Source organism: Tachypleus tridentatus, chromosome 13 (assembly GCF_004210375.1).
Source record: "Tachypleus tridentatus isolate NWPU-2018 chromosome 13, ASM421037v1, whole genome shotgun sequence".
NCBI classification, from domain to species: domain Eukaryota; kingdom Metazoa; phylum Arthropoda; class Merostomata; order Xiphosura; family Limulidae; genus Tachypleus; species Tachypleus tridentatus.
Window position 1 is genome coordinate 21,694,072 of NC_134837.1, and position 26,263 is coordinate 21,720,334.

General features: G+C 29.9%; 1 long non-coding RNA gene and 1 pseudogene across 2 annotated transcripts in view; one reads left to right on the forward strand and one right to left on the reverse strand.

Annotated features, from left to right (window-relative positions):
* Window positions 1–4,584: 4,584 nt before the first annotated feature.
* The window catches only part of LOC143240214 (casein kinase I-like), a 49,065-nt pseudogene continuing 27,386 nt past the window's right edge, over window positions 4,585–26,263 (reverse strand). Inside the window, exons 7-10 of the transcript XR_013021637.1 lie at window positions 21,030–21,178; window positions 16,141–16,224; window positions 10,896–11,107; window positions 4,585–7,872 (exon numbers count right to left, since the gene is read on the reverse strand). The product of XR_013021637.1 is annotated as a casein kinase I-like (transcript). The remainder of the gene's footprint in view (window positions 7,873–10,895; window positions 11,108–16,140; window positions 16,225–21,029; window positions 21,179–26,263) is intronic.
* Window positions 5,685–12,854, forward strand: LOC143240215 (uncharacterized). Its single transcript, XR_013021638.1, has 2 exons — window positions 5,685–5,789; window positions 9,563–12,854. It is a non-coding gene; the product is annotated as an uncharacterized LOC143240215 (long non-coding RNA).

Genomic DNA, 26,263 nt, shown 5'->3' on the forward strand with positions numbered 1-26,263 from the left:
AAACATATTGTTTGAGAAAAAAAGTCTCGGTTGTCGAACATAAACTCAGTTCCCGAACCAAGCTGTCGTGGCCTGAATCCCCAAACGACCCTTCGACCATTTTCAGCCCATGCCAAGCTTGCCCAAATCATTTTACCTGCACCTGTTGCTCAGTCCACACCCCTGCTAAAATCTGCTGTGAATGATCTCGTTTTTCTCTTTGTTGTTCTTCTAAATATTCTGATTAAATAAGTCACCATGGGGTCAAAGAAGGATAATGAAAGCAGCAAACCAAAAAGAAAAGTTGATAGAGCCACAATAGAGGTGAAAAAAGATCTCATAGTGAAGTATGAGAGTGGTGTTCACTTGTCTGACCTTGCTACACAGTTTGATATGGTGAAGTCTACAGTCTGCACCATACTGAAAAATAAAGAGGTTATCAAAGGACCTCCTGAAAAACACCCCTGGAACAAGTGGTGATAAAAGTGATGCCTTTAAGGCTAGTAGGGGATGGTTTGAAAAATAGTGTGGTGAGACACGGGGAGGATGCCAGGCAGAAACAAACCTCATTAGACAAGTTTTCAGTGAGAAATAGGTCCAGTGAGTCTCAAGCAGATTGTAGCAGTGCAAAGAGAAAGAAACCCAGAAGGAAAGTTACCTGACATTTTTATGGAAGGTGACTCCCCTTCCAAACAATAATAACCCTCCTACTCTCCACATTCCTCACCACCTTTCACTTATGCCATCAGCTCTCCTCAGCACAGGTAAAGTGCAGTTAAATTTTCATTTATTGTTTTTTAGTGTGTTTATAGTTTTTGTGCTTGACTTCATGCATGTATTATTATACAGGTATAAATAAGAAATATTTTTACTCAAAAATAATTAATTTTTTTACTAAAAAAATTAATGCGTAATTTTTGGAGATCTGTAACGGATTAATTTAATTTACAGTATTTCTTATGGGAAAAATTGATTCGGTTTTCAAACAGCCTTCTGGAACGGATTAAGTTCGAGAACCGAGGTACCACTGTAGTTTGTTTTCCCCCCAGAATTTTTGGTTCAGATCTGTTAGATCCTCTTGGTTATATTTTATTTTTAAATGTTGTATGATTAAGTTAGAAAATATTTCAGATATCTTACTCTATATATGAATTACTTTCTCTGTTCTTTTCATTAGCTCAAACTTGAGATTCTGTATTTATATACAAGTTCTTTATATTGGGTACTTTTAGGAGCTAACTCTGATGAAGGGCATTTACCACAAACTAATAAAACTAATTTTCATTTTGGAAATGTGTAGTAGCTTTTTCAATATTTTTTATAAATGTCATTTCACAAAAATTATGTTTGAAAAAGTAGAATAAAGGAACTTTGCTTATCTTTAACATTACATCATGCAAATTTCACTATATAAGAAAGAATAAGATCAATTATTATAAACACACACAATTTTGAAGACATTTTACTTTACAAAGGTTCTCACAAGGAATCACACACACACACACACAGAGAGAGAGAGAGAGAGAGAGAGAGAAAATGAATGATAATGCTAGAAAAACAATTTTTCTTGGTTATAAACTCAAACAAGGAAATATTACCTATTTATTTCTTCTAACATTAACACCATATACTCTGATTTGTATGGTATAATAATGCTAGGAGAAACCTTCAAATAACACAAAAAAGGTTAGGCCATTATATCAAGCTAATGTATCATTACTATTTACAAATGAACACTTATCTTACATCATGTGTAGAAAGAATTGTTTCTAGTATTATTAGGTAGTAACATTCCTAGGTAAATCTACACATTAGAATAGCTTATTAATGCTATTATGTGGATGTTGCCAATACTACGTACTTAGGTAATATTGTTATAATGATTCTGCCAGTACTGGGCACCAGGTAAGCTCTGTAGTGCTGTTACATGGATTCTGCCAATACTGGGTAACCAGGTAAGTTCTGTAACACTATTATGTGGATACTGCACATCAAATAAAACAAGAAGTGCTGTTACATGGATCCTGCCAATACTGGGTACCAGGTAAGTTGTGTAACACTATTATGTGGATACTGCACATCAAATAAAACAAGAAGTGCTGTTACTTGGATTTTACTAAAACTGCATACCAGGAGACCATATAAATCATGAAGTGCTGTTACTCAAATACCCTTGTGGGCTATCTGTTACTTGGATACTGCCAAAACTAATACAATGAAAAGTGGTACACTGTAACCTTGATGTTCTAAATAATGAACACTTTTAACATTGTTACTTTGGAAAACTAGATACTTGAATTTTGGTAGTAATAAATGCCACAATAAGCCTTGTAACAATTTTAGTTGGTTAATGTCAGAAAAGTTTCCATGTAATTAAATTAGATGTGTCAGAGTTAAACAGCCAAGTTACTATCACATGTGTAATGTGGTTTGTTTAAAATAACTGAAAAAAAATCCAGAACTTATCAGGACCACAATAGCTTTTTCAAAAGAATTAATTTACTGATTTTTACCAGAATTTGAATTCTATCAAAATTAGTATATTTTATATATTTTTTCTAAATGCACAAAATGTGTTAACAGTAACATCTACAGAAGAAAAAAAATGCCTGTTCAAGCAGAAAACAGAGAGCATAAATCAAGCTTAAAAGAAATTCTAAATTACCAAGTGTCACTAAACAAAGTATTTACAAATTTTGTATTTGAAGTACTGTTAGGGAACTTGTAATTTCTCCAACTCTGGTTTAACAAGTGATAAAGCCTTGAATTTTTCTCACAAATACTGTGCTTTTGCCAGAGATAAAAATTCCTCTAATTAGCAACCAAAGAGAAATAATTATTGAACACATTATTTCAACTTGCAAACATACATCTTGTGACATCCAGGCAAAGACCATTATTATATTGCTGCCCAAATTAATAACATTGTACACCTTGTGTTTTTCACACATATTTGAAGTTCATTATTTTTAAAGGGTTTTCTCAGTCTACTGCAGAATATCCATTTAATAAAGAACTGGGAACATTATCAGTGATGACGAGAAAACTCACTTTTAGAAAAAAAAATATGTAAAAATGGCTGGTTTTGGTTGAGAAAATTTTTTATGTAGAGGAGCGAACAATGGTTGTGAACCTGACAATGACTAAAGAAAGTCGAAACATTGTTCGCTCCTCTACATAAAAAATTTTCTCAACACAAACCAGCCGTTTTTACATATATATTGGGAACATTATCACTCGGTAAAAACTTTGAATTTTAGTGTTTTGTTCAGTCTGTTACTTTTCTTGAATGATAGCACATATCAATATTTAAATTATATTTAAAACAACAATTCTTATACATTTATTTGTTGTCAAGGTTACTGCCATGTATATCATTCATCATAGGAAATGATGAATACAAGTAAAAATTGTTAACCACTTTTTCAGGAATTCTATTCATTTGATACTTGAAACATACAAGCAAAAAAACTCATAACAATACAGAGAGACAAAATAATATTAAAATATATTCCAATACTGCATTTCAAGTTGTATGTATATACAAGTGACCTAATTGTATACAAGCTAACACACTGCCTTTAATGGTAAATATTCACAATTTTATGCATGATGGTTAGGTTTATGATACTCATTCTATTGTAATGTTGCCATTAAAATTCATTTATTTATGATGAAAAATTAGGGAGAGAAATATTGTTAATTACTTTGAAATATTTATGCTATACGATGGAAGTGGAAAAATTTCAAAACATTAATATTCTTTATCCCAATAACATTATTAGTGAAGTAACATCTGTTCGCTTGCAGGAGGAAGTATATAGTTCATGCCCTATTTCTGATCAGTATAACCAAGTCAGCATATTTCCATTTTATGACATATTTCCCAGACTGAGATGTTGGCTTGTTGTCAATAAAAAACAGAGAATATTGGAAGAGATGGGAATGTATTTTCAATTGCTTTTCTCCTAAGAAAATCCTTAAATTTTCCTGAATTTTCATTTATTAAAATTTATTTACAAAATTCATGACCTTCCAGGATTTTCAATCCTTGTTTAGAACCTTGCTATTAGGTACAGTAGTGCAACTTGATTTAGAATAATGCTATATAATAGGCTATCTGTGTCTGTCCACCATGAGGAATCACACCTAAACTTTAGTAAATCTGTAATCATACTACTCATTCACTGGATGACACTAGGGCAAGTTCTATCTTTGACAGTGAAAACACTATACCCCAGTAATTTTGTTCATGAATACTAGCTACATAACACAAATAACTGAGTTTCATTGATGTTATTCAAAAATTACTGGTATTTGAAGTATTACACACCAGAGTGTGCCAATTAACACTGCAACTTGGTAGTGCAAGCACCAGAATCACAGTAAACTGGGGAACTCTGTTATTTTAAAATTCTCATAAAGAAAAATTAAATTGAGACTTGTTGCAATTAGTTTAACTTTACCATTGTTAGGCATCAGCTCAAGCCTTGTGACACTTACTTGGATAATGCCAGTAATTTGTCTATGAAAATAAGACAAATATCAAAGATAACTATAATCAAACACAACCAGAAATGATGAATAAATTATTATTAAAACAAGTTTCACATTTCATGATTTTACTTAAATACAGCCATACAATATCATATATGCATACACTCTTTTTTAAACAAGAAAATAAATTTGGTAACTAAGTAACATGAGCTGCAACCATGACTTCATAGTTTACTAATTATATAAGGAGAAAATTCTTGAATATCACACAGAAAGGAAAAATACTGTGTGGCCTTTCACAGACAACTAGAAATCTCTCTACTCATACATCTATGTATCACAAAATCCAACTTGTCTTTCAAAACTTAATTTCATAAGTTTTAATAAATTAAAACTCATAATTAAATCTTAGACTAATTTATATTAAATTTGAAACAATGTTACCAGCTGAATAACTTTAAAATGAAACAATAAAAGCCAAAATTCTCAGCAGTTATGTAGGTGTAAAAATTTTCGTTAATTTGCAACTTAAATGACAGAATGCCATCTGAGACAATACTGAAAACAAAACTCTATGGGTAGGAGATGAAGGGAGGGATACACACACACACATATATATATATATTCACATACATAAATACAAAATTTCATGGAACAAAATCGAACTCCATGTTTATGGAGATTCTGCTTACAATAATATGACTGCACGAATGACTTGTCTGTACAAATTTGTATCTGCATGTAATACACTTGTATTAAAAGAAACATTTTGCAGACATCCAAACTCATTGAAAATAAATAACTGGATGTATTTATTAATTTATTTACTTTATAAACTTTCTGTATGGTTTATCCCCAACAAGAAATGTTTCTCAAACACCACTTGTGCATTCTAAGCCACATTTAAACATTTTAACAATGAATTTTTTGTTCTGCCATGTAGCACATTTTTTTTTACTATAGTTATTATTCTTTTCAAACAAATGTTCTAACATGTCACTCTCAAATTAGTTAAAATTATTTTTGACATAAGAGTTCAAAATGATAGATAATTCCATAGTTTATCTACACCACTGTGAGAGAGGAAAAACTTTAAAAAATATGTTGAAATATGAATAATCTATAATTAATTATTAATTACCTCTTACCAACCTCTTTGTTTTCTGACAAAAGTTTCAGCTTACAAATTTTCTTTTTATTCTATTCAAGTTCTGGGGCTTCACATACTATTATAACCACCAGACTATTCAAGTCCTGGGGCTTCACATGCTATTATAACCACCAGAATAAATTTATTCAGTTACTGCCTCTGAGTAAGTACTATTTTTATTAATATAATATTCTTGAAATTAGTGAAGATTTTTATATTATTATTGTTGATCAAAACAAAAGAACATTGAGTAAGCATGGTAAATTAGTTTTATGATATATATATATTACCTATGTATTGACTAAATATTAAGTGTCTGAAAATGAATTGAACTTCTAAACATTCACAAGTCAAATTCACTAGACACTGATGTTAACTCAACAACCAAGCAAATATTGCTTATAGTTGAAGCACAGAGATTAAAGTAAGGAGAGATTAAGATTAATCTTTTAACTAAATATCTTTTCTAGATAAACTTTTATGATCAAAATTACTTAAGGGCAGATATATTCCATTTGACTTTTAGAGATTAAAGGCCATTTAAAACTAATATATACATTATACAAAACACATTCAATAAAAGACCTTAACAAACCACATTTATCTTAGGCCATGTTCAACACTAGTAATTATCCTCTGTAGGGTACCTCCAGAGATCAGTCATTTAAGGCTGGGGTCAACTTTCTAATGAGAGTCCTCCATATCAATAACACAACATACCATATATCTATTACCATCAATGAAAGATTTTCAATATAATATAACTGTGTGGTACAGATGGTGGAAAAATTATTAATCAGTTATTTTACATTAATTTCATTACAAGTTGCAAATAAAGAATTTCAATGGTACAACTATCACCTTGTAATCCTAAAATGAAAAATAGTTGAATTAAAAATTTACAAGTCAAAAAATAAATTGTAATTTACAAACTTGTCACCTAGGGCCAAATTACTGAAAAAACAGCTTCTCTTAAGACCATTTATAAGGGGAATTTTAGCACAAAAATTAAAGTAAAAAATACTGTTCTACTGTCTTCCCAATAACTTAGGAAGCTGATCAATACATTGATATGCATTTTAATCAAGGAGAGTGAAACATAGCCAGAACAGAGAACTGAAACTGGCCCCTGAGAAAATAAGACTATATTAAAACACATACAGGCAAGATAAACATGAAAATCTAATAAGATTATTTCACTTTATCAGAAGCAAAATGCTTAAGACTACAGATTTGGAGATCATGAAACTTGATTTACAGTAGTTCTTTTCAAGTAGCTGTACATAATCTTACCCTTTTAAGTACTAGAAATGTTAGTAAAACAATCTTCCTTTCTCTTTATGTCCTGAGGAGAGAAAAAGGTGAAACCCAGACAAGAAAAGAGAGCTAGTCTACAATAATAAAAGTTACTGTCACAAAAGGTACATATGGACAAGTACCTCTGCTTATAACTTCAGTTTGAGTTTAGTGATATGATAATAATCAGCTAATTGAAACTAATTTATCACTAATAAATTAAATCCTAAACTCCTACAAAAAGAGAAATATGTCACAACACTGATATTTCCAGTCAATAGAAAAGCAATGGGACAGTTGCTGGTTGATGATTATGTGAATATATATGATAATGCAATGAAAACACAAATTATACCTTCCTTGGAAAGGAAATTTCTTTTCCAATAGGAAAACTCCAGTCCCTCTTTTTTTGTGCATTCAATAAATTCAAACATAACTATCAAAAGTAACTAATAATTATACATCTTTCACAAGCTCACTTTATGTGTCAAGAAATATGAGCTTCATTGTTTGGCCACTAATCGTGTGTTTACTATAGAACTGCTAGTGTTTGCTTTGTTAATCAAAGCAAAAAATATCATATTTTACTTGATATAGTTTTTCAATGCAAGAACTTGTCTAGATGCTTTGTTAAGACCTTAATTAAATCAACTGCCATGTTTTTGAAATGGACAAAACTGAAAATCAAGTATCTGTCATCTTGAGCTGCTAGATATTTGTTCTTACTATACATGGTAACCACATATGGTCGTTTATTATGACACAAGAACAGCGTAAGCTGAGAACTCAACTAAACATCTGCTGTTTGCAGAATAATAGCACCAACACTTTCTTTAGATTCTGAAGGTGAAGTCTGCAACAACACAGTTTCTTGTTCAAGGTTCCATACATCAGGGAGTCACTTCTGCCTTCCTGGCTTTTTTTTCTTTTTCTTGAAAAAACAGCAGCACCTACAATAGTAAGTCAACATTTGGAAAAAGGATAAACCACAGCCATCCAAATTACAAGAACAAAACACAAAATAACCTATCACCATAACACACACTTAAAATATAGTATTATCACACAGAGTACTATATTATGGGAGATAAACTAAGTTATCACAATATAATGAGTGTTAAAGTTAAATCAAGACAGGACTGGTAACCCTGGTACTTTTGAATTAGTACTTAGATAAAATATTAAATGAAGGAATGAAACACAAAGAATATTAAACATATTAAACAGAAAAATGATTCTCTCAAGAATTTCACTTAAAAACTGTTAAAAGTTTTGCCTGAGCAGACACTACTACACCCCTTTCCTGGAAAGCTCATAGCTCAGATACTTTCTAACCTACATTCAGACTAAATTACTAGATACAGCCTAGAGGGCTCAGTTTACTTTAACTGAATTAGACCATAAATAATAATGTTTAACCTAACACTTTGCATTCAAAACTCATTACAAAATTAAGATTATGTTTTATATTCACATTCAACCCAGTGTTACAAGTACTTTTCAAATATGAACATCAAATCTATAATTTAAAACAGGTGAAATCATTATATAGTAAAAATATACTCTCATTACCTAATTAAAATTATTAATAAATTGTGAAAACTATTATCATCTATATCATTTTAAGTTAAAAAAAAGAGAAATATTCTTTAAACTGTTCAGTTACAGCATGTCAATTTTTATTTAATAAACTATTATTACCTCACCTGAACAACTGCATACCAAATTTATAAATTTAAGTAAACAATATAATTCTATTTCAACAATATTTTACTAAAATATGTTTTGGAATATATATTTCATTATAATATAGCATTTATTTACAATATTTCACAAAGAAAATTGATTTAACAAAAGTTTCAGATTTTGAATTCCATATAACTCAAGAAAATCTCAGCTGTAAATAAATGCATTCATTAATATTTTAGAATTTTCTTACACATCCAAAAGTATATACATGTTCACATTTAATAAGACATCATCTCCTGAAAGTTAAGAATCCTTATCATTATTTTCTAGTCATTTTCAGTAGTTTTATTACTAAAACCCTTCATGCTACCCTTTTTATGAAGTCGTAGTATTTGAGCTGAAGGTAGTAACAAAGCTTAACTTTGACAATCATTAAAGCCCATAGCTAAATAATATTAGATAGAACAGTTCCTAACCAATGAATAATGTGTTTGTAGTAGTTATTTATGGCCTGTTGACAAATTATTTATCTGGAGCATATTCAGGAATAAGTCAGAGATTTCAAAAATAATTTTTTCAAAGCTTGCTATTCTTTCCATTTATGAGTTAATATACCTGTTTGAAAGATAAAATAATGTTTTTCTGCACAAAGCATCGTGCAAGTGCAATACGTAACAGTAACCTATTAAAATGAAATTAAAAAAAAATATATATATATATATTGAATATAATGATTAGCAAAATATCTTATGAAAATAAGATACTACATACTGAAAACAAACTACACATTTGTTTCAACCAAAAATACTGAACAAAATTTATAATTCAAGTAATTGACAAAAATAACAGTGATGCCATTTTGAAATGTAAAAGTCCTAGGTCACTGATAAATCTTCTATTTTGGTTGTGTTTTGTATGGTTTGTACATAATTAACCCTTCTATTCTCTTAGATTCACTTCATCTGGAAGAGCTATTAAAGACTGTTAACTCTTTCAACACAGGCTTGGCAAATATGACCAACCAACCATGCAACTTCTTTGTATTTGTTTAGTCTTTACTTATTTAATGCTTTAACATTCAATATAGTGAGTATACCTTCATAAAATTTGGTAGTCTTTCAGATAACATCATGTCTTTCACATACAAAACATCATGTTTCAGTAAAGCATTTTTAATCAACTAAAATAAAGATTTGTCTATAAATATATTGAATATGAATGTGCAAAGTGATTTTAATTTTAAGATTAAAATAATTTTCCCTATCTAAAAATCACAACTTTCCTTTGTGTAATTCTGAAAACCTCCTAAACAAATTTCAATCATTTATTTTCAGTATCTGTTTGCCTATAATTTTCTCTACCATATCTCTATATGGAATTGGTCAGTTTGGTTGACCTCATAATCACACACACAATTTTTTTTTCTTGCTGTTGATTGTCAATAACCTCTAATCCTACTTTTTTCATACTAATGGTGGTAATGCACTAAATTTTCATTTAATTAAACAATACACCAAAGAACATAGACTAAAAACATATAAAATGTATACAATTTTCCCATAACTCTCAAAAGTTTTCTTACTTTCTAACTCTGCAACAACAGCCACTACAAATTTATTGAAGCTAGTCATCATCTTTCCCACTTATACTGGGTGAAATTATATTGACAATTATCTGTTAAGAACACAACATTATACAATATGTAATTTGATAGATGAGAGGATGTTATAGGTAGGTGTGGCAGGAGGGGTCTACTTTCTACTTGATGTGTCTGTAACCAAACAAAATTGAAAGGTATAACAATTATGGTGCATCTGAGCAATAATAGTTTTAAAGCAAGTAGTTTACATTTAATATTGTAATTTTTAGAGAGATGATGGATAACCTAGAGAAGAGAATATGCCAAGAGAAAATGTGTTGTGTGTCACACTAATTGAAAATTTGGATTTTTTTTCAGTAAAGCTTTGTACAAGGTAAGAACTTAAAACTCATACTATTAAAATATGGATTACAAGCTGATTTTATGCTATACTAATTGGCATAACACAAAGAAAAAGTAATTTAATAGAATTTTGAATGTAAGACACTGAAATCTCGTGTCATGCATAGTAAAGGAAACAAATGATGATAGGGTTAATAGACTTTTAACTACTTATCTATTAAAAATAGTTCCACTTTAACAAAAGAAGCTATTAGCATTTGAAACATATTTATACTTAAATGGATTCTAAGATTATTCCTTTTCATCCTGTATAGTTAGAAGTTTTAATACATTTCTACTTACTTTGTTTCTGATACTACTTCCACTTCAGCTGGAGTGGTAATAAGTGTGTTTGAATGACCAGTGGTTGGATCATCATTTGCTAGTTCACCATTAGTTGAACTCACAACTTGAACTGAACCATGGCGGTCAGCAGGTGTAAGGTTACCTCCTAATAGGTTTGGTGTCAGTTGTCTGGGTTGTTCATTCCACATTGCTGTTCTTTGTTGGTTTCCCTACACAAATATCATAGGATAAATACAATTAGTCCTGCTTCTTGCAAATGGAGTCAAATCTTTTCTTTTATAAAAACATCTTTACTTTTATTTATTGTTAACTTACAACAGTATTTTATGGCAAGAATATTACTCGTGTATATAACTGGAAGTGACCTTGCTACGAAGAAATGTTACTCAACTGTAGTAATCGTTTTTACAATTTATTACCCATGTTACAGTTTTGTTTAGAATAACTAAGACATTAATATTATCCTTAAAGTTCAGTTTATTTACAGAAGCATAAATTCACTCTTCAAAGTACTTTGCACAAAGGCATTAAATATGAAAAAAGACGTACAATATGATTTTCCTGCACTTTATCATTAACAGACAAGAAAATCAGAAGGGTTCTGCTTTACTTATTTGTACAATAATTTAATAGTTTTAATAATTCAGGAAGAATAACACTACTACTAATAATAATACTGGCTATTCTTTAACCCATTTTTTTGCTTTTTATTCTTCATCCTTCATTATATTTAATAATTCATCTTATTTTCTCACATGCACTCTTCCTTTCTATATCCAGTTTTTTTTAATTACACTAATATTACTATGACCATCCATCCACTTAAGACTTACACACATTTTAAAACACAGATTATCACTGATAGTTTCAACTATGACACAACTGTAAATAACATTAAATGTCTTTTGATTTTAAAAAAATACAGGAAATATATATTCATAGGAAACAGTCAAAATACACATTTTATAAGAGCATGTTTGTGAAGTTAACTATAACAATGATGCCATTTTTAAAACCCCTTCTGCATGTTACAGAATTATGTTCAAAATTTAGTTAAACCACTTTTACTATCAATGCATTTTAAAGAAATTAGCAAAATAAAGTTTGAAGGATAGTAAGGTACAAGTAAGTTTAGATGAGAATGTTGTTTAGTTGACATTCTGACACTATGCTTCAAAGTATTTTCAATGAATGCAGTTAAAATAAGACACTTTGCCAACCCCAACAAAGTGTCACCCCAATGTTCATGTTGGGATATAAAAGTTGCATATACTTTCAACATGTATTTATAGTTTTTAGAAAGAGCTCATTTGACACTATTATCCAACACTAGTTATTTTGAAATTGGTGCCATGTTATCACCCTTGGGTAATTGCTCATACTATTGTTGATTGCTTTATTCACAATAGAACTTCAGATATTTTTACATAAAAACTTTATAATTAGAAAGATAAAGAGAGTTAAATTGTATATAGAGTTTAATTTTTTATTTTAGTTATGTAATATTTGTTTTAGAATTCATGTATTAACCCTCTCACAATGGGCTCAGTACAACATACGAGTTAACGTACACATTTAAAAACATTAAGCATTTATACTATAACTTTTTGTATAGAAAACATACTTTCACAAAATTTGGCAGAATTTTAGTAAAGACTGCAAGTAACAAATATTTTGTAACAAACTATTTTTACTACAGATTTATTTGTGAAAATATTAAGCTTGTTTTATTACTAGTCCTACTGCAAAGTCATTTTCATGTTACAATTAAAAACTATTCTTTGTCCCAAAAATTTCAAATATTATTTGTGTAATCTCTAAAACCTCCTAAATACACTTCAAACATTTGTTTTCATTAAGACTTTATATTTTGTCTGTTATTTTCTCTACCCTAATATGTGGGGTCTGTAAACTTGACTGTCCTTGTAACCACTATAAAAAAAATTATGAAATATGAATTATGCTTTTTTTAATTCTAAAATGATAAATTATAACACAAAGTATTAAATGTTTAGTTTAAGAAGCTTAAGTCTCATACTGTTATATATTCATTATTTGGATTACAATGATCCTCCAGTCATGCCTTGCTCACATCACAGAACTTGTATTGACGTGGCACAGATGCGTTCACATTACCGTATCCAAGACTATAAAACTAACCTATAAGAAGTGACCTGTCTTGGCTGTGTTTAGTAGACTAGTAGTTTATAATAGGCAGTCATATTTCAAATTACTATACATTACATATGCATACAGAATATTACTGTTTGGAAATAAGTTATTAAATACTTGTGTCTTAAAATACAGAAGAGCAAATAAAGAAGTAAAGCAAACAATTATTTCTTCTAGCTACAACCTTGTAATCAGTTGCTGTTTAGCATAGGTTACTAAGCCTTATTAAGCTGTATTTTAGTCTAAAAAATTATGAAATTTCAGGTTGAAAGACCAAGGCCTTCTAAACCATTAAAATGGCTGAGAAAACCATCAGGGGAGCATTCTAAGCTGTTGTTTGGCTCTTCACATGTCATACACTGAAATACATGTATACAAGAAACTGTTTCTGAAAATAGAAAAAGGTGAATGGAACCAGTGTTTGATTCAGTACACAAGTCATATCTCAGCAAAGTGAAGAGATAATTTTTTTTTTTTTTTTTTTTTTTAATATCTTAGCTTGTCAGTATAGGTAATTTGAGTTCATAATTGTACAAAACTACATTTAGTATTTTGACATCACAAACATCTAATTTGAATCAGTGGTGCATATGACATAACAATGTGACTCACAAAAATGATATTTGTGTGTTATTTTAATATTTACTTTTAAATGAAGAAACTAATGTATAATACTAAGATTTGAATTATAATCTATGATTTGATAATAAACGTATTGACAAATTCATAAAATAGTAGTTGATTAGAGTTTTGAATGAAAGTACACAAACAAAATGATACATCTTGGTCAAACTGACTAAGCATGTGACCTCTATGTATTTCCTTCAAGTCTTTATAGTTTTGATACTACTACTAACTTTTAATATAACATGGTTATCTTCACAAAATTTGGCAGACTTCCAGCCAACACCATAAATTTGTGATAAAGTACAAAAATATTTGTTCTTGAATGTATTAAGTTTTTTTGTTGTTTTTTTTTTAACTAGCACACATGTAAAATGATTTTCATGTTAATAATAAAAATAATTTACTTCATATAAAAAAATTCAAGTTTCATTTGCACAATCTTTAAAACATCCTAATATATTTCAAATATTTGTTTTTGGTAAAACTTTGTAGTCTATGTTATTTCCTCTACCCTAACTATATACATGTTGATCAACTTAACTGAACTTGTAATCATGAAAAAAAATCATTGTTTTCTTTCTTTCTAGAATGAATTCAGTTTGTAAAATGAAACTACATTCATTTATCATAAGTAGCTTTAAGTTCATAACAATATACATCTATTTATAATTAAACTTTATTATTTCATTTCACTTTGAACCATGTCTGTTATCCATACCATTATAAGTTGTAAAGTTGAGATATAGCTTATGTACGGAATCAAACATGGTGGCCTCATTCAAGTCTTTCCATTTTTTGAATCTGTCTCTTGTATGCTGTTACTACATTCTATGACAGATGAATAACCAATCAACAACTTAGAACATTCCCTTTGTGGTTTTCTCAGCCATTCTAATCTGTGAAAAGACTACAACGTTCTTTCAAAACAAGACTTCACGAAGGAAGATCTTGTCTTAAGTCTGCTCAAAGTTTCATATTTTTTAAAATTAAAATACATCTTAGTTAATAAGCTTAATAAATTATAGTGGAATTCTACGGTATCAGTAATAGTTACTTATGATATTTTGTTTATTCAACTGTATACAAATGTAACAAAAAAATTTTATTTGATACCTTCCATGTACAAAATTTTAAAATGCTTAACAGCCTAATTCCAGTAGCAACTGAGTTCAAAAGTCAAACCAAAAAGAAATGATAATTTGCTTGACTTCTAGATTTATTTTTTAAGAAAAATATGTTATTTATTTCCAAATAGCAATAACACCACCCTGCATAGTTTTTGCTGTCTTTAAAGTAACAGTTGTTTATATAGGAAAAAAAGTACACTGAATCCAAATACGACTTTAGTTTTTTTAGTGTCAGATCAGGTTTTCCCACAAAAGCCTGAAAACGAAATTACAAATTATTTTTTATAATTAATCATACTATATTCAATAAATTCAAAATGAAATACAAGTGAAAAGTCAGAAACCTAAGGCTGTAAGGATGAACAATTGTAACTATCTGTTTCAGTCTATTATTCTAGGAGGTAAAAAAAGGGAGAATCACTGGTTTTATTTCAGACTTTTTAATTTTTTTGCCCCCTCTATACATTTATGATTTCACCACAGTTAGTGTTACAGTGGAGAAAACAATATGAGTTGAAATACAAAGACTCGCCAAAAAAACTCTACATTTCACTTAGAAAGGTCTATAGTTATATAAACGAAACATGAAGACTGTAAGATGAAAAAAAGACAAATATTTCTATTATTATATAAATTACCTTTAATTCAAACTCACTCAGTAAACGATTCTTACATTGAAAAAAATGTTTAGTAAAAATACTTTATTAAAAAATTGTTTTTTTTGTACACAACAAATTTGTAATTTTTATAAAAGCTTGTCAAATTTTGTAAAGACACTTCAGAGTAATGTGTGTAAATTTTATGATGCATAACTGTTGCAAAATTAACTAAATTGATTATTTACATATGATAAACAAATCAGATTTGAGTAACTGTAGTGTTTTGACAGTTTGTACATCTCAGTAAATGTAAAGGTTTCATTTACTAGTTAGAGGAATGTTTTAAACAGATGCTATGCATCTCAAAACAGCTGGTATGGGTATTAAAACTTTTATTAACCTGAAGATGACTTAAGACAGTCAAAACATTTTGACAGTCATTATATCTTTATTTTACAGATTTTTTTGTTATAAAGAATTTTCTGTGAAAGTCAACTTTCTCTTAAACTGAGAGTCATATGCAACAGCATGACAATACAAAATTTATGGACATTTGTTTCTAATAAAGTATACTTTAAATTGAAGCTGAACACAATCTACAATCTGTGCTCAATATGTAAAATACACAAGTAACTTTTTAATCTCTGACTAGACTAAAGCACAATTATTACACATAACAACTAAACAGAATAATGTTTTTCCAAAAAGAGGACTCACCCTTGTATTTGATGTGATATGTCTTTCTCTGTTAGGTGAAACTATTACTTCATGTCCTGTCTGAAGTGAGCCCACTGGAGTTGACTATTAAAATAAAGTATTAGAAATGAGACCCTCATACAAGGCACACATTTCTAATTTGCAAAAGTATACTACTAAACCTGGGAACTGTTCAGAACAGAATATTTGGACAAACATGTTTAAATACACATTTTTCCTGTTGCATTTTTTTGCACTTTTCATTTCTAATCACTAATATATCATACAGGTTTTAATATTGTACTATTATAACAATCAGAACATTATTTTTGTAGAATTAATTTAAATCTAGGTTGTTATGAATAGGTTACCAGAAAAAAAAATTCAACTGTTTAACACACTGTTAACAATTGACAATGAAGAAAACTGAGCTGAGCTTCATGTTCTAACTGCACCCTAGCTGCTGAATATTGAAAATGTTTATAATCATATGCAATTAGAAAGTGTAATAAACAAGAGCTATCTAACAACAATGTAGTAACAATTTCTGTTGAGTGTATATTCCAACTGCTCAGGTTGGAAACTGTTTTTAATGATGAATAACATTACTTTCTAAGTATTGCTCTTTGTTTTTCATTAGTTTTATTTAATAAGATTTCACTGATCTTGCAACTTATTATGATAAATGCCATCATAGCACTCTTCAGTATCACATCGTTAAATAATGCAGTTGTAAAGCTAATGTAGCTGGAACATTAAGATAAAAAATCATGATTATAAATCAGGTACAAAGTGGTTTAATTATACTGGGACACACACAACAATGGAGGCATTTGTGAAGCCATTTGCTTTGAAATAATGTCACAAACTAATCCTGGTACCAATTACTTAAGAAAACAATTTTAATATTTCAGTTTGTTAAAAGTATTCAAACAGCCACAGCAAAACAAAAGCAAGATATTCCTATACTTTTTATCTGATATGATTAACTATCAACAAATGCCAGAAATATTTTTTGTAACTTCAGTACATGCAATATGAACTTGAAATACAAAAAAAAAAATCTAGCATCATCTGAAATATTTGGACAAATATTTTAATATCAGACTTTCTAGACAAACAAAGTATAATAAAATTTTAACAAGGAAATTTAGTTGTTGGTTTCAGACTAATTACAGCTAAATGGACAATATTATTTTATTTAGTAATTTACAAAAGCTGAAAATCAGAAGAGCATAGGAAGTTTCATTTGTACTTGTTAATTGATTGTCATTACTTATGTGACACATGCATAAACTTTAAAATAGAATTTTTATCCACTTTTCAACAGAAAATTAGTAACTTTTATTTATACAAATATGTTCAATTTAAGGAGTTTATATTATTTATGTGCTCAACATAAAACTATTTATCTATTCAACATTTGCTCTTAATTATCAAAAGCAGAGTTCATCCTCACCAGACTTGAATTCTGTAGCATTTAGATCACATGGTTTTAAATTAAGTATCCCCTGGAACTTCCCATAAAATAAGACGTGAACAATTTTGTACAATACAATTTATTGTTACTAATTCTTTCATTGCTTTGTAGAAGTAAATCCAGTGATGTTACAAAATTCAACTAAAAGATGTTTGACGAGATATTACTGATAAAGATCATAACCATGTCTCGCTTCCTGCTCAGGACTGCAAAGGAAAGTTGGATATACTGATATAAAAATGGCCTATAATAAATTGAGAATAAAAGATACATTCCAAAAGAGATATTTAAATTTTTAGGACACTATTCAACTACACTTTTTTTTTTTTTTTTAATTTCTAGTTTTGGTATTTTTACAATAAAAAAATACTGAGAGAGAGTGGGAATGTAAAAAGGTTATTGGAGCCAACTTACGGTACATTTTACAAACAGTTTGCTGCAACTATACATTATAGAAATAATAATGTACTGGACTTAGAAATATGCATTAATTTGAAGAAAAATAAGCCCAATAAATCTTGTCCTCTTGATGATGAATGTGATAAGAAAATACACTCATTTATTGTATTGAAGAATGGATAAAAACGTATTTGGTTATCTGGCAAAGCTACTAAGGCTATCTGCTGCTGTCCCTAATTTTGAACTATCAACAAGAAGGAAGACAGCACTAACACCCATGCTAAAGGACTGACTATCAATTTTATAATGAACTCACATTTTAATGCAGGGAATATTTTGTGGTATTGCGTGAATTCCAAGCCAGCTTACTAGTTCCAAAATCCAGAACTCTACCATATGACAAACCTAAGCTAGTAAAAAAAAATATGCAATTAACTACAGTGAAAGTTTATCAGAGAAAGGCAGAAATTTGAACCTCAAAGTCTTGTGCTTTGAATAACCAAACTTAAGTTTGCAAATTAACATTACACATTAATAGTGTCATATGCCCCTTGCATCTCCTATTATATTGGCTGTGACCATTTTAAATAAAAAGCTAACTCTACATTTCTCACAGAGAAAAAAATAAAAAATTAGCTACTATAATGACTACTACATCTAGATTTGCTATGATGGAGGTTCTGACGTATATTCCAAATGTTTCATGTATAATACACATACAAACTTTTATAAAGTTTGGCTACTTTTAAAGGTAAACTTATTATTGACTTCTTAATTCATGTAGCAGAAGAAAGTTTGATGACTTATACCTATGACAGGAAGGAAAATAAACATTATTACAAGAAAACACACAGAGACAAAAGTCACAAAAAGTATGCTTTAAAAGAATATTTGATTTTAGGAAAAGCAGTAGTTAGTACCAGAACAATATTTCACAGAATCTTATAAGTACTGGATATATTGTACACAACCAATTCAAAATATTCATCACCATGAGTTCATTGTGTGGAGCGAAGCTGAAATGTTTTATCAAGTTAAATAATAAATATTTTTATACCCAATTTTATTTTTTTCTCTACCTTCACAATTGCCAAAGCATACTTTAGCCCTGAGGTAACAACTGAAATTAATAAAACATTCTTAATGAACATAAAGCTAATTAAAAATATAAGGCTCATGCAGGTACTACTTTGATAAGCAGCTTGAGATGTCATCCATTTCAAATGAATTTATTATCACAGGCACCAGTAAGACAATATAATTTGAAATATAAAAATAGTTAGTCACTGCTGAAATAAAACAACTTATGGGATCACAACTCGTATAAATATTCTCTACAGTTTTCTAATTTCATTAATATTTTTTTAATACTGGATTATAACACAGTCATTTACAAACATTATACAATACACAAGGCTTTCAAGTTCATTACCAAAAACATCAAGTTATACATGGAGTACTATTTAGAAAACATTAGAAATTTATAAGAACTGGAGGTAAAAGTACTTGTTACATAAAACTGGAAATACATTAACCTTATGATTATGGCACCTGTTCTGCACATGTAACAAGACTATTTTATTACATTCAAACTTCAATCATGCAAACTTATAGTGAACATATGCCAATGAAATTAGTGTTAAAATTTAAATTATAGTTTAAAGCTTTATATTATCTAAGATTAAGTTCAATATTTCAAAAGAGACATTTACAATAAAGCCTTAAACTTTAGTTTGATACAAACGTAATGTTCACACAACTTCTGGACTTTTTAACTTGAATAATTCTTGTCCAACACAAACCTTTCATAAACATAAACAATCCAGATTAATTACTGTTTACACATTCTTCTTTAAAGCATCTGAGAGCAAATTTGGAGAAAAACTAATTTTCTTGGTTCTTAACAGATGCCATGCCCACTTTCAACACAGAATTGCAATTTATCAGGCAATTATACTTAATTGAGTTTGACGTTTATAACCAATAGAAATATTACATTTTAAAATACAATCTCCTAACAGCCATTTTAAAATTGGTATGAGGAATTCCAAAGAAAACTTGTCAAACCACTCTTAGTATTGTTGCTGTTTTCATCCTCACTAGCAATTTAGTATTGTTTCTCACCTATATACGTGTTAGTTAGATGCTCAACACATTTGAAGTGAGTGTAAATAACAATACAAAACTAAGAAATCTTTAGTTAAATATTTAATTAAAATAAAATAATCTCACTGTTTTTGCACAAAATATTTCTAATTTTTAGCAAAATCCTATCCAATGTGAAGATTTGTTAAGAAAGCTCAGAGTTATTGTAAGTATTGTTGAATTATGTATCATTCTCCACATGAAGTTACCAAATGGGTTCAGCCCCATAACCTTGGGGGTAAGAAAATTTTACAAGGGTTTGTAATTATATAATTCATGTTTACACATTATAATACTACAATAACATTTGTAATAAAAACTTATCATTATGGTAGGTACAATTTTCACTTTATTCAAGTTGTATACATTATTTTATCAAATTCTACAGGTTTCCTTATGGTTATCAACAAAACAATATTTGTTAACAAGGACTTATTTTTATACAGAACTTCTTAAGTTAAGTATCATGGTGATTATCATGAAAATATGGAACTATTACTTTATTGGTACACTTGTTACTTAAACATTAACAGTAAAAAGCATTGTTTGCTCACTAAAATAATTATATAATTACTTGCGTTTCCTAGAAGCATTAGACATTTCAAAGAAATAAATACTGAACTGCTTTCAATTACATCCCTGTTTCATAAAATATATGAATGACTTGTGTTTATAACCCAAGAGAGATCCTTATATGGTAAATTTATAACATTTTCAAAGTAATATTTCTCTGAAAAAGCTAACTTTTCTTTTTACTTTTAATATTCAGTTGTTTTATTTATGTGATTGTTTACACTTAGTAGTTCCTTTTACTTTTACCATAAAGTTGTTTGTTTTTGTTTTGTCTCAGGTTACTGCCTTAAATATTATTTGTATCTCAACATACCAGCTGTCTCCCTGTCCAGTCAAATTCATCATCATCCATATAACCTTTACGCTCGAAGAGATCTTGAAATAATTTTCTAAGGTAGTCATAATCAGGAGTTTCAAAGAAATCTAGCCGCCTTACGTATCTGAGATATGTAGCCAGTTCCTCTGTTAAGAAAAACGTTTGTTTATAAAGTGAATAGATAGTCATAGTTTACTATGATGCCCAGAACTACAAAATGTAATCAATGTTTACAATGATTCCTCAACATTAATATAACAGAAAAGCAAGCAAATGCTGTTAGAGTACAAGATTTTGAAATAAAAAGTGTCTAAAAACCATCGTAAGAAATAAAGGATTGTGTAGTCAACTCACATTTTCAGAGATAATATACACCAGCTCTCAGTGAAGATCGGTAGAATTTAATAATAAATAAGTGATTTCCCTAAACTAGCTGATTATTCTATCAAGGTGACTGAACATATTCTGATAAAAAAACAAACCTGGTTTCAACATTCATTGTGTGAAAAAGCACTTAACAAATAAACAAACAAATAGCAAAATTTAAAATCACTTATTACAGAGTAGTCCACATCCTAAAGATCACAAGTCTAAATAATACTCTGTTATGGGCCACAAGTACTATTTTTAATATGATTATATAATTACAAAACTTGATACAATATTGTCCTTTAATGTTTACCTTACTTATCATTTTACATTTAAATTAGTCTTCCCTGTCTGTGAGACAATGGATGTAACCTTTATATTAACCAGAAAGAATAAGGTACTAATTTTTGTTTTAATACACACCCATATTATGTTATCCTAACATAATGTTAGGATGTAACCTTTATATTAACCAGAAAGAATAAGGTACTAATTTTGGTTTTAATACACACCCATATTATGTTATCCTAACCTATTAATGAGAACAAGGCTTTTGTTTAACCACCAATTCAAAATAAGCTTCTGTAATGAGGCCAAGAGTCGAAAGCATGCATCAAGTATGTTATTATCTAACATGTTCTATGTTTTTGATTTCACTTGCTCATTGCAGTTAAAAAATGCTTTCAGAGATACACACACTTCCAAATATCAAACACATTTTGAGTGCAAAATTTTATAGTTTTGGGAAATGCTCCCTAGAAAAAAAACATTAAAAATTATCATATCTTTTTTCCCATTAATGGTAAAAAAGGGGGTCAAATTGTAGCTCACATAATTCTAGCTAAAGATCTTGTGGCTGTGTCTCAACAGTAATTTTCATTGAGTTGCTAAACAGCTCAAAACTCAACTGTAATGTACTGAGGCCCAAAATATACCTTCAAACTCAGCAAAATATTCTTAACTTTTTCTACAAAGGTTGAAAATTTTGTTGTGCTCTCATGTGCCAACAATTCACAGAACAAAAAAGAAAAGTGGGTAATATTTGGTATTGAGGCACACTCTAAATAGACTTTTTGTTCAAAGCTTCAATATATCTCATCTTTTGCCAACCTTGCAACTTGAGGTTCAGCACAATCAAGTGATCAGTCATGTCTGTAAGGAATGCCAAGGAGAAAAGGAATTCTTTGTCCTGTAGTTAATCGTTTTTTTTTTTCCCAAGGAGTAAATACATGCTGAAGACACTTCCTTTTACTTAGCTATCTGGTATTTGAGAGCAATGGTGGATCAGTAAATTCAACATTCACTTCTTAAATAAAAAAGTATGAATGTTCCATATTGCTAGGATTTCTCACCACTTCTCATAATGTTCATGTTGACTGTCCTGTCCATTACCTTACTCATCTTCAAATTCTTCCCACAAATGTTTCCTAGTGTATATTACAGTGAATAATGATAGTAACAACTCCAAATCAACTAATCCCATTTTATTGCCAGTCACTGCTCTTGCACCATTAATCACAATGCAGAAATGCTCGTGAAAACCACAATACTGGAGTAATAACAAAGATAAGCATTGCATACACGCTTGAACCTTTTGTACCATTATTCAAAAGTTGCAACTTCAGGAGTTTTTCATGTATTGAGAAACCTTCATCAACAGTGTGAGAGATGTCACTGATACCTGACCTTTCATCCAAAGTTACTGAATAGTATTCACATTCTTCAATAAATTGTTTAGAAAGAGTATTCATGATGGAACTTTGCAGAACAGACAGCAACTGCTTGTTGTGGAGACTCAAGTGTAGAGGATGACATTTCTAAAGTCTTTTGCCTTTCGTCTTCAGGTTAGTGTGTGTGTGTGTGTGTGAAAAACTCAAACACATAGCCAAGAAATTCAACATAAAAGTCTGGTGGAAATCCTACAATACCTTGAGGCCCATTCTGGTAAAAAACAAATAGTGACCCAGCAAAGAGAGTCTCAAAAATGTCATCTATGAAATTCCATGTTCCTGCAATGATACATACATTGGAGAAATGAGAAGAAAACTCATGACAAGAATAAAAGAACAAAAAGATTTTATAATACTCATAAAAACACAAAATTGAGCCACTGAAGAGCATGCCACATCAACTGGACACAGAATAAACTAGGAGAAAACTAGAATCACTGACACAGACAAATTCTGGAAGAGAAGAAAAATCAAAGAACCATTTCAGAGCAACACTATTAAACCTTCACTAAACAGAGATTCCAGATAAAAGGTGAGTAATCTGTGGCTACCATTGGTTGAATCTACAGGAAATCTCTTCTCCAGTCAGAAACAGTGATTATCCAACCAATCATAACACGCTCTCCACAATCCACCAGAACAATATAAAAGACCAACAACATCTTACATACACACTGACCTGAAGACAAAGGCAGAAGACTTTCAAAATGTCATCCCCCACACTTGTGTCTCCACAAAAGACAGTTGCTGTCCATTCTACAAAGTTTCATCAGTATTCACATATTAGTTTGGAAATATTTTGGGAATTTGTTTATCTATTTTATCTATCTTCACATGTATGTGCCATTCTCACTGCACACTACAGAATATTTTTTTCCTTCTAAATTCAAATTAAATGCCATATGTTACTCAAAATCTTTTCTTTTAGTAAACATTCATTTTGGGCTCCAATTTAGAAGTCATTGAATATATTTTTAGCCACTGAAAGCTATAAACACAAGTACCAAGTCACCATCACCAGATTTAAACAACACACCACCTCTTGTGTGATACAAATAGACTAATCACATCTAACACACACACACACACACAAAAAAAAAAAACTTACTTATTACTTCTTTGTAAAATGCAAAGACTAGGGTACTAAAGCTAGCCTCGTGACTCATAGGGAGAATAAGTTTTGTATAGTCCAGCAATAACTAATTACAATAGTTTACAGTAGTTATACAAGTGTAGACTTTTAATTTTTTTCTAAATAAAATTACTTCACTTTAATTACAATATTATAAAAGTTTGTCTTTAAGTGGTTTTATTTCTATATCATTCACAACAGAAGAAACAAAAATTACCACAAAAAAAAATTTCAAAATAATTGGATTTGACTCATCTGAGCTGTTACTAATGACTAAGTAGTCATCCTAATTGATTTTACTATTAAAGTTACAAGTAGTAGCTTGTTATCAGTGGAAAAACAATGAAAGTAACATACATTTATCATTAGTGCTAATGGATATCTAGATAGAACCCCGCATCCTATTTGGAGCTACAATTTCTCAAAATATGGATCTCTAACAACATTTAATGTAATTTGAAACATTCATGAATCAAAAATGTTCAGCATAAGGATTCCTAATGTGCTTTTACATTTAAACTTTTTTATGAACATTGATGTTGCTCATCAAATTTTATGTATTAAATTTTGCACATTTTGAAAAATTATTCAATTTCCAAAACTGAAAGAACTATTCAACTACAGTTGAATACAGGTATTTGGGTGGTCAACCTGCTTAACCGCGGCTTAAACCTTTGTGACTGAAAAGCTGAAGTCGCCAACAGCTCCGCCGAGAAGCCTCATCCTGGACATTGCGTGATTATTATAATATTAATGTATAGACTATTCAGATACAATTGACAAGTGCCGTTTTAACACAAACGACCAATGCATTGCGATGATTCGCTTTTCCCTGTAAAATTTCGTCTTCCCGTGTTACATGCGGGCTGCCATGTCAATATGATATGCTCACTATTAATTCAGGAACTGAAGTGATTTCTATTGGGTTTGTGGCCAATATTTATACAATTCCATAAAAATATTGGATTATCGAATTAAAAATAATACTTTAATTATTGATCACTTTTTTCACGGATTTACCGCAGATTAACTTTAATGTATGGAGAGGTGTGATTCGGTAACAATGGCATAGAGAGCTGATAAGGTAGATTAATGGTCGATTTCTATTGTAACATATCTTATTTCCCAAATTAAAGCAAATCCTTTTTAAATATCCCCTTGAAGTTATAAAGACAAGGAGAGTGTGAGAAACTTTAAAAAGCCAGGTAGTAGATTTAATACATCAAAAATTTTGGGACAAGACTTGCTACAGCGGCTTAAGCGATTTCGCGGTTTACTGGTCCACGGCTTAATGACGCTCCACTGTAATGTGTACATGATAAAAATCAAAAGTTTAAACTACTCTTTCAGAGCAGTAAAGTTCACTACCATTGTATAAAAATTCATTTGAATACAGTTACGACAGAAAGTGTTCATACCCCTGCATTGTGATTAGTTTTTTCCTCATAACTTAAAAATTACCATGATTAGGATAATGAAAGTACAGTATATTATTAATATTATACTAACACACATCTACATAAATTTTTATGTAAATTGAATGACAAATAAACTGTTTATAAACAAATAACCAAAACATAGGAGGGGCAGAAAGCGTTTGTGCATCTACTTTAATGGTCAGTTGTGTAGCCTTTCAGGTGAATTACTTAGCGCTCTCTCTCCTCATAGCCATCCATGATCGTTTGACAGTACTCAACTGGTATTTCCTTCCATTCTTTTTTACAGAAGGACTCCAAATCTCATGTTTTTTGGATGATGCTGATAAACTCTGGTCTTCAACTCATGCCAAACGGTTTCAATTGGGTTGAGGTCAGGTGACTGCGATGGCCACTCCAGAACGCTTATATGGTTCCTGTGCAAAACCAGTATTGCACATATTTCTGTGTGTGCTTAGGGTCATTGTCGTGCTGGAAGGTCCAACGATGCACAAGCCGCAAGTTCTGAGCATCATTCTTGATATAAGTCCTTAATATATCAACATACTCTTCTTTTTTCATGAT